The sequence below is a fragment of the Euprymna scolopes genome, chromosome 4 (genome assembly GCF_053919585.1).
Source record: "Euprymna scolopes isolate OS-2025 chromosome 4, ASM5391958v1, whole genome shotgun sequence".
Classification (NCBI taxonomy): domain Eukaryota; kingdom Metazoa; phylum Mollusca; class Cephalopoda; order Sepiida; family Sepiolidae; genus Euprymna; species Euprymna scolopes.
The window spans coordinates 159,834,406-159,854,126 of NC_136485.1; positions in this window are offsets into that span (position 1 = coordinate 159,834,406).

Below are 19,721 nucleotides of genomic sequence, written 5' to 3' on the forward strand. Positions count from 1 at the left end.
ATAACTCAGGTTTAGAACGAAGTAGTATTTTAGAATGTGTTTTTGTAATGAAAATATGTGGAAAACGTCTTTGGAAACAAAGATTACTTGACTTAGCTTTAGTACAATAACAGATATCAAACATTTAATGGTAATGCATCCAATAATATTTCTATAAGTTGTGCATTGTTTTTATTTTAAATTTCGGCATAGCCATACATTGAATAATGATAACGGTTTCCGAAATACACAGACTGTTTACGAACTTAACGTGTTGTACAACACATCATTTTAATAATTCCTGAGTATTTTTTTAGTAAAGCACGGCCGAAAAGAAAAACAAATTCATGTCTATTATGGCTCAATTGTTGAAAAATCGTATGTTTAAATGTTGCAAAATTATTTTTACACAAACTCTCTTTTAAGGGCTATAAAATTTAATAACAAAACTTATTACCAAATATGTGTTATTGTTAATGTATATAAAGATATTTTTAGTTAATTACATGTTATTTTTTAGATTCATAAAAAATAATGTTTCAATGTAAGAAATAAAAAATTGTCATTAATTTATATATTACGTATTGCTATGTATTAATGTTAGTGTTTCAACCACTTTTCAATACGTCTTAATATTAGTCTTTCAACCACTCCCCAATACGTCTTAATATTAGTGTTTTAACCACTCTTCAATATGTATTAATATTAGTGCTTTAATCATTCTCTAATATGTATTAATATTAGTGTTTTAACCACTCTTCAATATGTCTTAATATTAGTGTTTCAACCACTCTCCAATATGTATTAATATTAATGTTTAACACTATTCATACACAAGAAGCAACCCTTTGTGTGATATGCATTTTTATTCTTTAAATAAAATACGAGGTGAACATTCCATAAATAATGTAAACTATGTTATTATTCTAATCAAATTACTGTCTGTTTTGTATATAGTGTTCTAGCGGACCACAAAACCCTATCACTGCTCTTCACTTGAAAAGGTTATTAATACAAAGGAATGTGCACACTTTCATTCAAATAAAAATAAAATAAAGAATTTAAATGTTGTCATTTCTTCAGATCTACAAGTAATTGTCTTACAAAGAAATAATAAATGTTGCCCGAAGAAATTAGAAAATGATGCTTAGAAAATGCAAGTTCAGTGATTATATAGTTGACTAGAGAAGTGCGCACATAAACAAAACATAGATAAAACATGCATAAAAGACTATGTTATTGATAAACACAAAAAATAAGAAGAAAGCTATTGTATTCTACAGGGACGAACAATAAAACTTTCGCCCTAGAAAAGACGACACGATTTCATTTCCGTTTGATGAAAAGCGATTTTCGTTTTCTGTTGCAGACCATCTACTAGTTGGCCAGTTGTGTACAAATCCCAAGAGTGATAAGAGCCTTCTATTGTGTCTGAAAGTGAGACAATGTTCAATGAGCGAGATTGGAGATGCGCCGTTGTACAACTCATGCTCTCCACTGATCCAAGTTATGACGACAGGACCATTTCTAGCGTCCTCAAAATGCAAATCTGAACGGTTCAACGCTTGAAGCTGTGCCCAGGGTGATGAAAACAAATCTTCCAAACACAATTATGGTTTTGAGTGCCACATCATATCACCTCACATCTTCGAAGTTGGCTTGAAAGTCAACAGCAAAGTGTACCTGGATGTGCTGAAGCATGTGAGTATCCGCTGGTGCAATCAGGTGACTGCTGGCAGACTCTGGGTGTAACAGCAAGACTCAGCATTGGCCCACAAGTCCAAAGAGACCGAGGCTTGGCTTCAGAAGGAGTGCTATGACTTCGTACCCTTCTCTCACTCTCCTCTCTTCCTCTGACCTAAACCAACTGGATTACTCCGTTTAGTCATACATCAAGAACATCACCAACATGACTTCTCACAACACCAAAACTAGCCTGATCGCTGCCATCCACCGATCTCCCGCTGGCGTTTGTGGAAAAGGCATGCTCCCAGTTCTGGACCATTACTGGGATGGTGATTGAGGCTAAAGGCGGCTACATTGAATAAATGTCAGCTTTACTACATAATTGAGTTACTTGAATTGATCTTTTCAATAAAATTTTTCAACTAAAGTTGTAGTGTTGTTTTCTTTAGGGCGACAAATTTATCGTTCCACCTCGTATACATATCAGAATGCACTGCAACATCAGCCTTAGTTTGTAGCCATCAATATGATGAGTGAGATCCATAGCAGAAAATTGTACACAACTTTCGATTGTCTACTTGTTTTTTGTCTACAGCATAAGACTAATTCTTGGCCTTCGGGACAAGATCAAAGTGTAGTATCTGTCCGGCAGATGCTGCACTTAAGATGGTTTGTACCAGTCAATGGAGGGGAAACCCTCTATACTGGGACAATTATTATTTTTGGTAACCAGAGTGCCCCCTTTTTGCCTACTTTTAGGGGAGCTGGTTTTTACCTCACATTAAAAACGGCCTTGTGCCTAATTTGCTCTGTGGGGGAGCAAATAAATACCATCTGTTCCGGCAGATACTGCAAGCTATGACTAGCTATGACTAGCAAAGACCAGATGTGGGGGCAACCCCACATGCTTGACCTTTAACCAGCTCCCATTTCCCACCTCTCGGGAGCTGGTCCCCTTTTTCCCTTCCCCCTCCCTTCACTCCTCACATTAAAAATCGGCCTTGTGCCTAATTTGCTTGGTGGGGGAGCAAATAAATACCATCTGTTCCGACAGATGCTGCAAGCTATGACTAGCAAAGACCAGATGTGGGGGCAACCCCACATGCCTGACCTTTAACCAGCTCCCATTTCCCACCTCTCGGGAGCTGGTCCCCTTTTTCCCTTCCCCCTCCCTTCACTCCTCACATTAAAAATCGGCCTTGTGCCTAATTTGCTTGGTGGGGGAGCAAATAAATACCATCTGTTCCGACAGATGCTGCAAGCTATGACTAGCAAAGACCAGATGTGGGGGCAACCCCACATGCCTGACCTTTAACCAGCTCCCATTTCCCACCTCTCGGGAGCTGGTCCCCTTTTTCCCTTCCCCCTCCCTTCACTCCTCACATTAAAAATCGGCCTTGTGCCTAATTTGCTCGGTGGGGGAGCAAATAAATATCATCTGTTCTTCAGATGCTGCACTTTTATTTCTTGTTCTCTTTCGGTGGAGGAGAAATCCTTCACGATTGAGACAATTTTTATTTTTGTACCTTTTCTCCACGTTAAAAAACGACCCTGGTGTCTAACTCTGTCCCGTGGGGAGGCATAGTAAATAGGTACAGCATAAGAATTTATTTGAAGCTAACAACTACAACAACAACAATAATATATACACTATATATATATATATATATATATATATATATATATATATATATATATATATATATATATATACTAGAAGATGTACCCGGCATCGCCTACTATTAAACGTAATGTTAAATTCTTTAATAAAAAGAATTAAAAATAGAAATTAAGACATGTACATGCGAGTATTATGTTTTTCTCTAAATAGTTCACTTCTTGTAAGTAAAAAAAAAAAAAATCTATCTCAACTCGAAACCGAAACCCAAAAACAGTGAGTCAAGTAGGATAATCATTAGTGACACGACTTACACTTAACATAATGCAAAAGATTCACGCATGCGCAGTCGTGAAACAGTTACCAAACTTCCCTTAATTTGTCCTTTAATTCTTACATTCCTTGAGCGATCTTTCTAACAAAGAGAGAAGAATCGTTGCTTTCTGCATCAGGATCTATCCGTATAGGTAGTTTTTGACCATGAAGTAGTATGTATTTTAACTCTTCACATCAAGTGGCTTCCTGTTTTGTCTTGAGCAATTTCCATTAAAAACTGATAAAAAACAGATCTAATAGGATTTGAACACGGCATAGCTGATTTGTTTGTAATATTATCCATTAGATCATGAACATATCCTAGGATTCTTACATGCTGGCTGATATTGACTGCATTCAATCGCATTGCAGTAGTTTAAAGTATTAATCATGAAGAGACTGTTAGGGGACTTATAAAACATAACAGAATTATTTATCTATGGATGAAGACATCTGACACTCGGCTTAGGATAAAACTATCATATGCAGCTCCTTATTACCGAACTGCCAAGGATCCAGAATCCCTTAAACTTTATCTATAATAAGGATAGTTGACAATATATCAAGGATTATGTTGGATTTCCCTGTCCTTAAGAATGAACAGATATACATCTGCTCAGCAAAATGAAATAATGACAGGGATTCAGTCACACTGCAAATGATTTTATCCTATTCTATTCCTTGTGAATAATCCAATTCTGTATTTCTCATCTCCGAAATACAAAGATTAGAAGATGGGATAGAAATTACAGTTACTTGCTAAAACACACATATATCTTGGTATGGTTATGGTGTCATATTTCTGATATTTTATTAAATATAAACTAAAAATAAAAATATATCTATATATAAATGATGATAAACTTTAAAGAATAAAAAATAATAGAATGATTAACCTTTTTTCTGATTGGTCTAAAACTTTTGGTTATTTGAAGCCACCATAAAAAAAGAAATCAAAGAACTGCCATCTGTTAGCATAGCTAGAAAGCAATCGTTCGTTTTGGAAATTAGAAGAGCATCGTCACCCCCGCCCCAGGCAGCTATACTCTGGTAAGTTGGCCCGTTATATCCTACATTTTTTTTTAATTTAATTTTTCAAGTTGGATCCAATTTTTGTGGTGCGTTAGTTTATTAACGATGAAGATATAGAACAGTAAAGAATGGATTTCTATATAACACCGTTGTTCCAGCGCGGTTCATGTTCTGCATAAGTGCCGAAGCATGTTAAGGTCCTTTTCTGATCTTGGTGAAGTTGAAGAAAGAATCTGATCAACTTTAATCATCCTTCTAGTATAAGGGAGTACCTGAACAAATAAAAATCAAGTGTATTAAGTTTTGTAGGCTTATCTAATCTCTTGAAAGTATTCACAAAACCTACATGGCAAAGCGCCTTGATGCTAACTATTAAAACAGTTACTGGTCTCTCAACTCAAATCTACAAAGTATTTTAACCTCTATACTAATGCTATTATGTTATGTATTAAAAGGCTTTTTTGTTAATGTTACTGCTTGCATGGCTAATATTGTTAAGGGCGATTTAGTTAGTCCACAGGGCTGGGTATCTACAAAGAATACAATGCACTGAAAAGTGAGATCCGCACAGGATTCAAACTCATGCTTCGGCAAACGTACCATCCAACGAGTTATCATATCATTGATGATGATGCCTCCGTTCAGTCGCGAAAAACAAAGAATACCCCCTGTAGGGGTAGCTCTGCACATATAATTATGAGGCAAGGGTTGCACAATCCCTAACTACACCTCTCTTGAATCGGCACTATTTGGGTTCAGTGGCAAAGGAAAAGTCCAGGACGACTTGAAACAATGCCGAGATAAGCGGAGAGCACATACAGCACCTGGAAGTCCCAAATGGTCACCAATTTAGTACTGACCGGGTTCAACATTGCTTAACTTCGGTGATCCAATGGTATCCGGTGTGTCAACGTGATTATGCCGTATACACGTGATTATGCCGTATCATATCATTAGGCAAAACACCATCAAATAAAAAAGTATAAATGAAAAAGTCAACATGTTTCAAATAATTCACTTCCCAAACTTTGTTTATGTTTACACTAACAATGCAACCATATTCTCTTGCTGCGAATCTCATTACTTTTTTATCTTATTTGTTTTTTGTTTATATCTAGCCCCGCCAACTAAATAAATAACATACTGTATATTGTCGGGAATAAGTTTCCGAAATGAAAAACATATAACACACGTACATGCACAATACTAACTTAAATATTACATAGTATTCAAAATTAGAATCTATGACTCTAATAAGTATCGGCCCTTTCGGTGGGGCATTAGAATACACCGACTGCCCCCCTGCAGAGGGTAAAAATCCCTCAATGGGGGTCCTGGATATGACCTAATACTATATCCAGTGGTGAGGCCCCAGCTTGTGGGCTTTGGGGAGTGTGGAGCCACCCTTTATTTACCATTGCTCCCAGGTCCACTCTGACCCGGAGTGGTAGTCGGTGTATTCTAATGCCCCTTTAGGACCTGTGACGCAGTGGATAGAGGCGTTGAATCTCTACAGTTCCAGGCGAGCATTGTCTGAAGATAGCGCTTTTAATCCTACCCAAAGCCTGCCAGAGCATTAGTTGGCCAAAACGTGGTGAGACGACAACAACTATGGAAGGCAGTAATTACTGAGGATACAGTTAAGAGACTCAGCATTCCTATCTCGCCGTAGTTAACGACCTGATGAAGACCAGGGGAATAATTGGCTGACACTTTGTGGAATAACAATTATAAAGATGAGGATAACAGTCAGAAAATAAATAAATATGCAAATTATTTATCTCAAAGATTTCAAATAATTAAATAATAACCTCCCTTTAAACTTAAAGTAATCATCTGCCTGTTTATTTAAACTGTATTTCTATTTTTCAACTCTAAATACCGTTGACATGTTAAGTCACAACCATTAAAACTACTCCTCGTTCATTTCCTTCAAAAATTCATAAATCAGTTAAAGCATTCTTTTTACACAGCTAAAAAATAAAAAAAAAATCAATTCGGCAATTGTGCATTTGTGCATCAGTCCAACTTTTTTGGTTTACAGTTGGGACTTCTGGAAAATGTATAGCAGGGCAAGCAAATGCAAACAAATATCTCAAAATTAACAAAAGTTGTATCTACACACATGTGCCAAAATTTCTTCCTTGCTTGTATATTATTATTATATAGAAGTATTACTATTCTTTGTTATTCTTATATAGAAAAAGAGTAAACGGTCTCACTATTTTGCAATCCTATTCAAATATGCTTTTGTTTTGTGTACCAGCACATATATTTAATTCATAAGATAACTCTGAAAAAAAACTATCACTTTTTCTCTAAATGCCTACAGAAACATTAAGAAATATCGGGTGTTCTTCCCTTGTTTCATCGCACGTTTCATTATTCCTTTTACGATAGTATTATTGGACTACTTTGGACTACTTTGGACTACTTTTCTCATTTCAGATGTAACTTCCGACCTTCTTCAGGTGTATCTTGTTGAATTCAGTAATCTTTCTGTTGAACTCATCACTCTGCACATAACTTCAAATGGAACCTTTTATTTTATCCATAGAGATTGCATATTGTCAGTCAGTCAACCTGAATGTTGAAGGTTCAACTGATCAAAAATATAATTCCAAATTATTTAAGGCTTATATCCGGTCATAGTTGACGGAACAAGAGCACACTACCCTCGTAAACTAAATAAAATATTTAATTTGAAATTCCATGCAGATTCTCGAGTTCGACAGAAAGATTCCCGAGTTTGACACGATACATCTGAAGAAGGTTGGAGGTTACATTGTGAAAATAACACTCAACATGAAACAATAGTCTGAAGAATTCCAATACAAATAACCAATCCTCATCTCAAAAATTCATAAACACGTTTACATCAGTCGTTGATAAACGTTTATGTGTTACTAAATGTGTGTATATATTTGAATCTAACTTATCGTTCATTATTATTCTAGATTTTTTCTGATATTTCAAATAATGTACATAACGTGTTATGCACACCACAAACACATATGTAAACTAGATAGCAAAATAAAACGTCTCTCTAGTTATATAAAATAACAGTGGAATAACAAGAATAGAGCAACAGGACCCAACGGAAACTAAACACTCCTGGAACCAAATATGGGGACAGACACAAGACCACAACAAAAATCCTAAATGGTTGAAAGACATGAAAAATGGAACTCCAGGAAACACATATATTACAGACCCATAAACTGCTTACCGATTATGTGGAAAATTTTAACTGCACAACTGAGTGAACAGATCTACTACTCCATTTTTAATGCCGGTGGGCTACTGCCCACAGAACACAAAAGATGTCATAAAGAAAAAAGGACACACGTGACTTATTATATATAGATAAAAATATCTTGAGCGAGGTAATAAACAGGAAAAAGAACATAGCCAGGTTTGATTACAAGAAAGTCTATGACAGCATGTCACAAGCATGGATAATTGAATGCCTAAGAATGTACAAGATATCTGACAAGATTATTAATATTATTACAAAAGCAAGGAAGACTGGAACTGACAGCTGGAGAACAGTACTTGACTGATATAAGAATACAGAGAGGCATCTTCCATCTACCATTTATCACATGATGCAATTAAACTGCATACTAAGGAAATGTAATGTTAGACACTAATTTATAGGCATGTAACAAGGAATAAACTACTCCATGTATACGGATAACCTGAAGCTGTTTGTTAAAAACAAAAAGAACTGGAAAAATTGATAAGCACAACCAGAATATTCAACCAGGACATTCGAATGGGATTTGTAATGGAAAAATCTGCATTTCTAAAGATGAAAAAGGGAAAACAAGACACATCAGAAGGTATGGAACTGCCAATCAAGATTGGATTAACCACTAAGGAGACCGTCTTATCAACAGGTACAAAGTACTGGGGCTGCTGTATTGTCATTTAGTGAATGGATTATGGACCATGCAGTAGGCATTCTGGCGAGGCTTCTCAATGCTATATTAGTGGGTAATGTTACAACTTAATCTTTTCAAGGTCTTCAAAAAATACTTCTTTGTTTCTTTTTCTTCCTTTCTGTCCTGCTCTAATGAACTCTGTCAGCCTGCTCCACACATCCCAAAACTCCATCATGAGAAGTCTCAAGAAAGAATACAAGATCAAACCCAGAACTCCAACTTCTAAAGTAGACCTCCACTGCAAGGTCTCCTTCTCCAACATCAGTGCTCTATGTTCCAACCTCCCAAAGGTTGAAACCCAATAACAGGAGACCTATTGTTTCTATGCAGAACTGACATTTGACCAACTGTTTCCCTAGATGAATTCGTGATTAAAGGATACTCTAACTTAACATCAAAATCTGACTCCAAAGATCGGCATGGAATATGTGATGGCTTCCTGTGTGCTAGGAATATCTCCAGAGAAGACCCTAAATTGCCGTATATGTGCTTTCAGGTTGCACTTGTTCACAACACTGCATTTATATTTACCTTCTATCGGCCCAACAACAGTGAAGTTACTATCTTTAAGAGCATATCTAAGAAATTTGACCATATCCCGTCTGCTCATCCCTCAGCTAATATTAACGTCTATGGAGACTTTAATGTTCACAATGTGGAATGGTTAGCCCACTCAAACAAGACAGATGATGAGGGGAGGTTATGATCTAATTCTGATTGTTCACGAACCCACCCACGTGCCTTACACCAACGGTCAGTATGCAAGTCTCCTAGTCCTTTTTCTTACAACTTGCCCTGAGCTGTATTTATACTCCATTTTATCTCCACTGGGATCTTCTGACCACTCTGTTGTCTCGGTTAAGATAAAAACAAAATGTAATAAGTCCTCTCCATTGTATATTCTATAGCTGACTGGGATAGATTCCATACGTTTATAACAGATATACCTCTGCATTCCATGTTTAAAATGAACATGTCTTCTATAGTATCAAACCTGACGGAATGGTTAATTGTTGGTATAGACCTCTTCATATCCTCCAAAAAATTCCAACAAAAACGTAACAGCTATCAGTTAAAATGAATGGCTCTCATCTTGGAAGGGCTTCATGTTTTGACAAGTTTATGGGTTTGATCTTTATTCCTGATCTGAAATGAAGTACCTACAGCAAATCCATTGCCAAGGTTACTGGGAAAATATTAGGATCATTCCACTACTACAGAAGATATCTCATTGCTGATGCAATTCTCTACCTGAATAAGAGCCAAGTACGTCCTAGGATAGAGTACTGTTGCCACATGTCCAAGAGCTGCTTGAAGCACTCTATGTTGCCTTGACAGAGTTCAAAATAGACTTTGTAGCCTAGTGGGGGATGCCCTTTTCTCATCCCTGCAACCTCTTTCCCACAGAAAAGACATTGCAAGTATATCTTTGCTCTATCATTATTTTCTTGACAATGCTGTCTGAGCTCAAATCTATGGTCCCCTCTTGCTAAACTTTAACAAAAAAAATATTTGTCTAGCCGAAACCACTATCTATAATTTCCTCCACTCTTTATTGATGCATAAACCTAAATGCAGATTCCATGAACAAGGTTTCTTTCTGAGAACTGCTCCTCTGTGGAACTCTGTTCCGTTTGCCTTGTTTTCAGCTGACTACAATATGGTCGTCTTCAAGTCCAATGTAAACAAGTTCTTGATGAGCCGTCCCTTTAAGTAATCCAATTTACCAAATTTCTACTACTAACGATTACTATGATATTGTTCCATTGACTACCATACACTCATAAACTGCTATCCTCGAGTCGCCTTTGGGTATTGATAAGAGGTGACTACTTTTTGAAAAAAAAACTTGAATAAAAAAATAAGCTAATTTAATTAAAAGTTTATCAAAAATAATTTTCATGAGAATGTAATAATTATTACAACCACAGATTTATTGCTTAAATGTTCGATTATAAACATTTTCCAATAAACAATAGATATTCCAGATTTATTAAGAGGAAAGTATTGCGCTCTTTATTTCCTTCCATGGTCACATCTTCAACCACACTGCATCCATAGACTAATTGAAAAATCGTTCTGCACTTATTCGACTACAAGTGTGTAAGTTCTGCCAATGTAAAACCAGCCATTTACAAGGCTAGCCACCTTCGATAGCCGTGATCTTTACAGCTTACATGAGTGGCCTCCCCTTAATTTGGCAGGTCGCAAGATTAGTCGAGGATATCAGCTTTTAGAAGTCTTAACCTGGGGCACAAACAAGCTTAAATATATTGTCAATGACAGAAGGCCCTGTTGAATCACAACTATTTATTTCATTCAACACTTTCCTCCTCTGCCAAACCTTGCATGCCCCAACCTACTTCTGATTTTTCTCCCTCCTTTCTACAGAAATGCCGTCTATTCTTATTCTCCAGTTCTTCATTACTAGAATGGAGATAAATACCAACCGTGTTCAACACAGATGTTTTTAATATTCTACTTCAGAAGAATTTGATTTCAATTCCAATTCATTGAACATTATCTTAAAATCTTTGGAATCAAGTTTTCTCTTCACTTATTATTTCTAATAATTTTCTGTCTTGAAATTCTTATACCTGAGGTGAAAATCCGTCTGGAACTTTAATAACTAATTATGTTTCTACAGTTTTAGATCCGAGTCGACATGCGTTGTGGCTCACTCAAAATAGGAGAAACTTATTATTTAATGATAACTCTATGATATATTTTTACTACAGAGTTATCAGGGAGAAAAGTCAAATGTTGTCAGTTGGAACTTTTATTCCTTCAGGCAATCTGCTGTAGTATTATTCTGTTACAATTCCATTATTCTGTTATAATTATTCTGCTATACTTATTCTGATATAATTCCATTATTCTGTTATAGTTATTCTGTTATAATTTTATTATTCTGTTATAATTATTCTGCTATAATTATTCTGTTATAATTATTCTGCTATAATTATTCTGTTATAATTCCATTGTGCCTAAAACAGTGAAGACAACACAAATGTATAAAAATATTATTTATTGTATGTGATAGTAAGAAATGATGATATGCACGCATTCACATAAATTTAACAAGATAGTTTTCTTGCCAGTCTCACTTCATAGGAATCACCACTTATCAAGGCCCGGAGGCGACTCGAGGATAAGGGTTAATGGGTATACATTAGTCAATGTGATTGTAGTGTAGTAAACATAAGTAGTGGGAATTTTGTAAATTCGATTACTTAAGGAGGACAGTTCATCAAGAACTTGTTTACGTTGGACTTGAAGACAATCAGATTGTAAGCTGGAAAGCAGGCAATCAGAAGAGAGTTCCACAGGCGTGCAGTTCTAAGAAAGAAGCTTTGTTCGTGGGATCTGCATTTAGGTTTAGGCATAGACAAGGACTTTGGGAAATTATTGATAGTGGTTTTGGCCAGACGAGTATTTTTTTCGTGAAAGTTTGGTGAGCGGGGGGACCATAGATTAAAGTTTGGACAGCACTTGCCAAGAAAATAATGATAGAGCGGAAACAGGCTCGCAAACACTTTATGAACCATATGCATCCAGATGACTAGTCTTGAATTTCGCCTTTGTGGTCAATGTAGACATGCCCCTAGGACAATCATTTAACAATGAGGTATTCTCAGTTGCATCTGATCTTAGAATAAATGTAACTCGGTTTCTACTCAATCAGCAATTATTTTATTTCTAACAATCCACAGTGTTTGTTTCTTCAGGCAAATGGTTTCAACTAAATCAAGCATTTTTTTTTTTCAATTTGATAATCACTCCTGTTTCCTCTAATCATATTTGCGTCAAGTATATTTTTTTTTCTTTGTGATATTTTCGGTAAACCCATCCAAAAATTAGACATAATTCATGTGTTTTTAAACACAGTCAAATCTGCTTATTATTACTAATGCTTTCTTGCTAATAAAGGTCTTAATATAATCAAAATTATGGGGTAACAACATATATATAAAAATTAAAATAAATAGTTCTTGACAATCTTATAATCACAAGAAAATTGCCTCATTATTTTTTAAATACGCTAATGATGGGATATATCTAAGTCAAAAGTCAAGATGACTGCATGGAAAGTTTACGCTTTTGGTGATAACTTTAGTTCTGTTTATTGTCAAGACTCGCTATTTGGTCCATATAATACAGAGTGAAATGATAAAATTATGTCTTAACGAAAACAGAAAGCGCATCGTTCCCAATAGATTAAACACGCTTACTAATCTGGAAATTTCTACTTTCTGAGGTGGTAGTATTTCCAAATGATCACTTATGTGGTACTGGCCAGGCTCATCATTGCTTAACTTTGGCGATTTGGTATTTCAATGTGATTATGCCATATGTACGTCTCTGAAGCTATGATAAACACCCAATTATGAATCAAGGCAAGATGACAGCTAATCACTTTGGCTGCATGCTGTACATCAAAGTTTCTTTTTCCTAGATGAGTTGTCATAAGGCTATCTCCGAAATCTTATCTACCCATGTTTTGAAATGAAAGTAATGCTTTTTTTCTAGACAATTATCAAATAGTTAGAAACAAGCTTATTTTTTTTTATTGCGGACTATTATCCTCATCTTTTTTTTAGTTGTTGCTTCATGTTTCGGCCAACTATTCCTCTGGCCTTTTTCAAGTCGGTACCATGATGGGATATGAATTCCGGATCTCCTGACTGCATCCTCAGCAATTATTGTTGTCGTGTCACCACGTTTTGGCCAAGTAAGCCTCTGGTCGGCTTTGGGTAGGATTGAAACCACTATCTGCAGACAATGCTCACCTGAAACCATAGAGATTCAACGTCTCTATCCATTGCACCATGGGCCCCAAAGGGCGATCAAGGTTGGATTTTTTGAGCTTATACTCGGGTTCGTACCGAATGGTATATATTATTTAATTAATTGGAATTCATTATTGAGATGAGTATTATTTATTCATATATTATTTATTGTCGGCTATTATGCTCATCTTTATTTAGTTGTTGTTTCATGACGTTTCAACCAACTATTCCTCTGGCCTTCGTCAGGCAGTGATTGCTGAGGATGCAGTTAGGAGTTAAATAATACTCATCTCAATAATGAATTCCAATTAATTAAATAATAGAAACAAGCTTGTTTTAAGATGACAGTCACCCTTCATTCCGTCTTCTCTCTTTTCCAAACATTTTATGTCAGGAAAATATCAAGAACGAATTTAGTAATCAAATCTCTTTTATACATTTTTGATCGGAAAATTTCAATAGTTGATGAGATTTTATCTTCAACAACTATTTTAATAATAACAATATTACAGGAATACATATAAACGATAAAATTGTCGCCCTAGAAAAGACGACGTAATTCCATTTCTGTTTGATGAAAACCGATTTTCTTTTTTGTTGTAGACCATTTACTAGTCGGTCATCTGTCTACAAATCCCCTGAGAGAGAGGAGCCTTCTATCATGTCTGAAATGTACAACGAGCGAGATTGGAGATGCACCACTGTACAACTCATGCTCTCTACTGATCTAAGTTATGACAAAATAACCATCGCAATCACTTTGAAAATGCAGACGGAGGAACAGCTCAATGAAGTTTCCGGCCATGGTTATGGTCTTTGATGTGGTTTCAAGTGAGGGCCGCATCATGTCACCTCATATCTTTGAAGTAGGCTTGAAAGTCAACACCAAAGTGTACCTGGATGTGCTGAAGAGTGAGGTAATCCCCTGGTGCAATCAGGTGACCGCTGGTAGACTGTGAGTGTGACAGCAGAATTCGGTGCAGGCCACAAGTCCAAAGAGACACAAGCTTGGCTTCAGAAGGAGTGCTACGACTCTGTACTCTTCTGTCAATGGCCCATTTCCTCCCCCGATCTGAACCCGATGGAGTATTTCGTTTGGTCATATGTTAAGAACATCACCAACATAACCTGCTACAATACAAAAGCCAGCCTAATCGCCACCATCTGCCAAGTATTACCGAACTCCTGCTGGTGCTTGTGGAAAAAGCATGCTCCCCAGTTTCGCATGCGTATACAGGTGGTGATTGAGGCTGAAGGCAGTTACATTGAATAGATGTCAGCTCTACTACATAATCAAGTTACCGGAATTTATTTTTCTAATAAAAATTTTAAAATATAGCTGTAGTGTTGTTTTTTTAAGTACAACAATTTTATCGTTCCACCCTGTAGACAATAAACTCACACATGTGATCTTAAACTTTGACACTGGCTCACAACTCAAATTCTGACACAATTTCAACGCCAGATTTTCAAAAATTTTATGTAAGGATCTGATTTGTAAACATCATGCAAAATCTCTATATTCAATAATGAGGCCCAGCTTGCGGGCTTTGGGGAGTGTGGAGCTGCCCTTTAATTGGCATTGCTCCCAGGTCCACTCTGACCCGGAGTGGTAGTACCTGTTAGGGTCCCAACTAAGGGATAAATAGAAACCGACTTGGAAAAAAATATATATTCTATTAAAAATTTTTCTTCAAAATAACTGGATTCGGCATTAAATAACCTAAAAAGGGTTGATATGCCGTACAACAACCAACCAAACCAAACATCAAAGTTTACATTACATAACTTCGTGTGTACTTCATACAATATTTAAAATTACGGTGTACATAAAACTTTAGCAGAGACATGCAGTCTCATGACTGACTTATTGTTGTTACATATGACAAAATGACATAAAACATTTAGTAGTTTGGGCTAAACAAGGAGCAATAGAAATAGCAGAAAAGAATTGTGCTGAAGACGACGGTCATCGAGTGACTCATTGGGTGCTGATCAGGGTTAGAAGAATTTAAAAAAGAAATGCAAGAGGAATATCGAAAACATCTGTTTCTTTTTTATTGAAGGTTTAGCAAGAAAAAAGGTTATGATGATTGAAAACATTTTGTGTTAATTTAAAAAAAAGGTCACAGAAAATAATTGCGTAGTGATATGAGAGAGAGCAAAGTTTAGAATTTTTGTTTTGTTAACTACGTAAGATTTGAGCCAATGCAAAGTCAAGATTTTACCAGTTTGGCCCACAGTCAAGAACATTACAGTCTCATGGGACAGTTCATTGGACTAGGTTCAAATGCCACATTGATAGCAACTACAGTCAAACTATAGAAGAAACCAAGTCTTTGAAAGAGAAAACACAACATAATAAATTATATTTTTACACCACTTTATATCTTGCCTTTACTTGACTTAGAAATAGAAGGGTAGCATCACATTAGATTTAGTTAATGTTTATTTTCATGGCCAATTCAAAGAACTCCATATTTTTTGTATCATTAGGATTCTTCAGAATACTGTCTCATTTTGAGTATTATTCACATAACATTTCGGCCAATGTAACCTCCGATTTTCTTTAGATGTATTTTGTTTAATTCTAAAACAAACCCATGTCTTTAATCTATGAGGATAGCATGGTCTCATTCTGTTAGTTATGACCGGGTAGAAGTCTTATGTAATTCACAATTATATTCTTAGTATCATCCGTACTGAGCATTGAACCATTAACCTCTGGAAGAATGTCACAAATGAATTTTATTTAATACTTTATCCTGAAGCCACCGGACCCTGCATACAATTCTAGTATGAATTTTGGGAGATTTCAACCTGTTATTGTTTTTAGATGTTTGTAGATATAATCTTACTATTTATAGTTTAGATCACTACTTATTACTATATATATATATATATATAAAAGTGAACGTGTCTGTCTGTTTGTGTACATTTACCTATACAATAACTCTTTCAATTTTTAGTCTACAGACTCGAAATTTGATATATAGGGTACTGAGATTTGGGAAAATCGAGGTGATCGATTTTAGGCCAGGAATTTCGCTGTTAAGGGTTCAGAATTCAACGATTTGACCTTTGAGAACTCTACCAAACTCCTCCGACAATTTTGGGTCTAAACACTTGAAATTTTAAATATAGGTTTGTTGGACATGGATCTAACTTAAGAACTTGAGTTGAGCCCAAAACAATAAATTTTAAAGGGTCATAATAGGGGTCAAAGTTTAAAAAATTACCCCCTTTTTTTTGCTCAGCATACACCTCCAAACACCCGGGTAACGCCGGGCTGACATGGAAACAATTGTAACGTAAAATGAAATACTCTTTTTGTTGTCATCAACACCCTTTTTGAAGTCTTGATTTTGCTTCCACAGTATATATATATATATATATATATATATATATATATATATATATATATATATAAAGAGAGAGGGAGGGAGAGAGAGATGGAAATAAAAACAAACAAAAAGAATAATGCATTTAGAGTATCGCTATTTCTTAAATCTCTTTTATGTTCATTGAGCCTTTTTTTAATTTATGCTGGGTTTCACCAACGTATCTATGGTGGCAATTTTGGCAAGGAATTGTGTAAATGCCTGGACTGGAAACTGGTTCGTTTTGGAAATGTTTTGTTGTTTGTAATGTTTGTGGTTTGTATGATAGGAATTCCTAGTTTGTTTAGTGTATTGCAAATTATTGTATTATTAGTGTGTGTATGTAAAAGATGTCTGTTTATGAAAGAAAAATCTGGTGTATATGGATTTTGTTTATTTATCATGGAAAATATTTGTGTGGCTTATATATTAATGGTGACCGTATCTATTATTTATAATGTTTCTCCATATTGCATTACATACTAGGACTGCTAGTAGGTGTTAATCGCCCAGCATATAGCCTGCTTCTCTGAGTTGTCTTAATCTCCACCAATCTCTCTCTCTAATTTTTATTTTATCTCATAAGAGTAGATGGTTTCCTTTTTCCCTCCTATATGGTCTGTTATATTCGACTTTTCAATATCAATATTTTCCAGTATTACGGTTTTCTCTCTTTTTATATACTAATGAGTCATCATTTATTAAAACTAGAAGCTATTCCACTATAAAGGTTAATTAGATTGTTAATTGGATAATAACTAATACTATTAGCCGATTGGAAACGATGCATGAAAAGGACATAGTTAAGAGGACTGCTCTACAAGTACTTATCAATTGGACTTGAAAACGACTATAATGTATTTAATAGGGAAGCAGTTTCCAGGTATTATGTTCTACCGGTGCTAACTTGTCAGATTTCATTTAATAATCTTCGATTTTTATAAAGTAATGCCATAGACCCAATTACACTTGAATTTTAAATGTAAAAAAATAAAGCTCAAGCGTGTTCGAAGATTAAACCAATCCACATATCCTTATGCGTAACGTGATCAACAGTATTTAATTAATCACATATTAATAAAAAAAATTTTTTCATTAGAATTCACGCTTATTGCTATTATTTTTCTTGAAATTTTATTGTAAGTTTTATTAGTAAGTTTTTATTTTTATGGTTTTGTATTGGCTATGCTTACTAAGTTTTATTCTAGTTCACTTAATATAAATTTTTTTCCGAAAATAATATAGTTCAATATATATTTTTATTATAGACGCTACTTATGAAAAGTAGGAGAACAATTTTGTAGAGAATAAATCTTCTTTTACGTCGATAATTTTTTTCATTGACAATTCAGATGGCCCTTATTTGCGAAAATTTATTTTCCTGTATATGGAATGAAATTAGTTCTTCGAAATCAGTGTTTCATTCTTTGTTTTTAGTTCAAAGTTTCCTAACCATCAAAACCTCCTCTGCGGCCTGATAAGATTATGAGAAATAGCGAGTATCCCGTTTGTTTTTGGCAAAACTTGACCGTAGAAGTTGCTAGAGAATGGTAGGTATGCTTTCTCGATACATAACTTCTAATCGCCATGTTTTTCTGATGATTTTACAATCTATGGTAAATAATGTATTTTAACTCCATCTATAATATAAATCTCACGTGTCTGTTTAAATGTATGTATGTATGTATGTATGTATGCCAAAAATTTCGACAGGGGCGACGAATTCTCAGGAGATTAGTATCATTTTGAAGCTTGACTCTTCAGATAACAAATATCGAAAAATTGGCTGAAAACAATCATTCCTTCACCCTTAATTGGGCACTTTTCTACAGGGAGGGGTCGCTTTTCTTGCCGATATTTCCGAAAGTCATACCCTCTTTTCGATTGACTAACCTTAATTTAGACTTTCGCCATTTCCGGTTTGGCGATGAACGCAACGGCAAAGACGTCACTTTTTTTCACATTATTTTCCTCCTTTGTAGTACGGGTTCGAGCTTGCCTGCTTACTATCAGTTTTTGTTTCTAATTTTTTATTTATTTATTTTTTTACTCAACACACACCTCCAAACATCCGGGCAACACCGGGCACCCAGGCTAGTCATAAATATTTCACAACAATTCTAGACAACAACTATGATTGATATGCACTGTTCTTTTCCATAGACCCATGTCATTTATAATTAAGGCCATGATTAATCAGATATAAAAGCACAAAAAATTATACTAAAATAATCACCTATATCACATGTTTCTCATAAATTTAATGAGTTAAAAATCATGTCAATGTTTTTTAATCATAGATTAATTATTTTCAATATTTTTATAATTTAATAGAAAGCAACTTGAATATGAAATTTGGAAGGCAATTAACAACCTGATCAAACAAATAAAAATTCACAAAAAAAAAAAAGAAAATGATCATGGTTTTATTGCAGTGCTAATCATTTTAGTTAGCTAATTTCGACCCCCGGGACTTTCTTCATTCGCCTGTCGGAACAAGGATTACAAGGATCGAAGCATTTGTTACTATAGTGTGGCATTTGCTTGAATTGCAAGCTCATGAATCAAAACTGTCATATCTTGAGACGAAAACTATTAGTTCAGATTGTTTTTATTGTGTTTGTTCTTAAAATTTCAATCAATTTACCTTCTTAATAAGAAAAATGAATTTCAGCAAAAATGTTTTAGTTGCATCTAATTACTTGCCTCTCTACAAGAGCAGCGTTAGATAGAAGGTCAGTTTTTAATGCGGGATAAATTCAGCTATCCTAACAAGGAGCAGTCTGGTTTGGGGTAAAAATAAAAATTGTCCCAGTCTAAAAGGGTTTCTCATTTCCTAACCGAGAACAGAATAGATGAAGTATAGAATGAAAACAGACACTACACTTTGTTCCGAACTAAATGGACAAAAAGACAATGTAAGCTTGATTAAACTGATATAAAATTCTACAGTTTTCCATAATCTGAACTTATT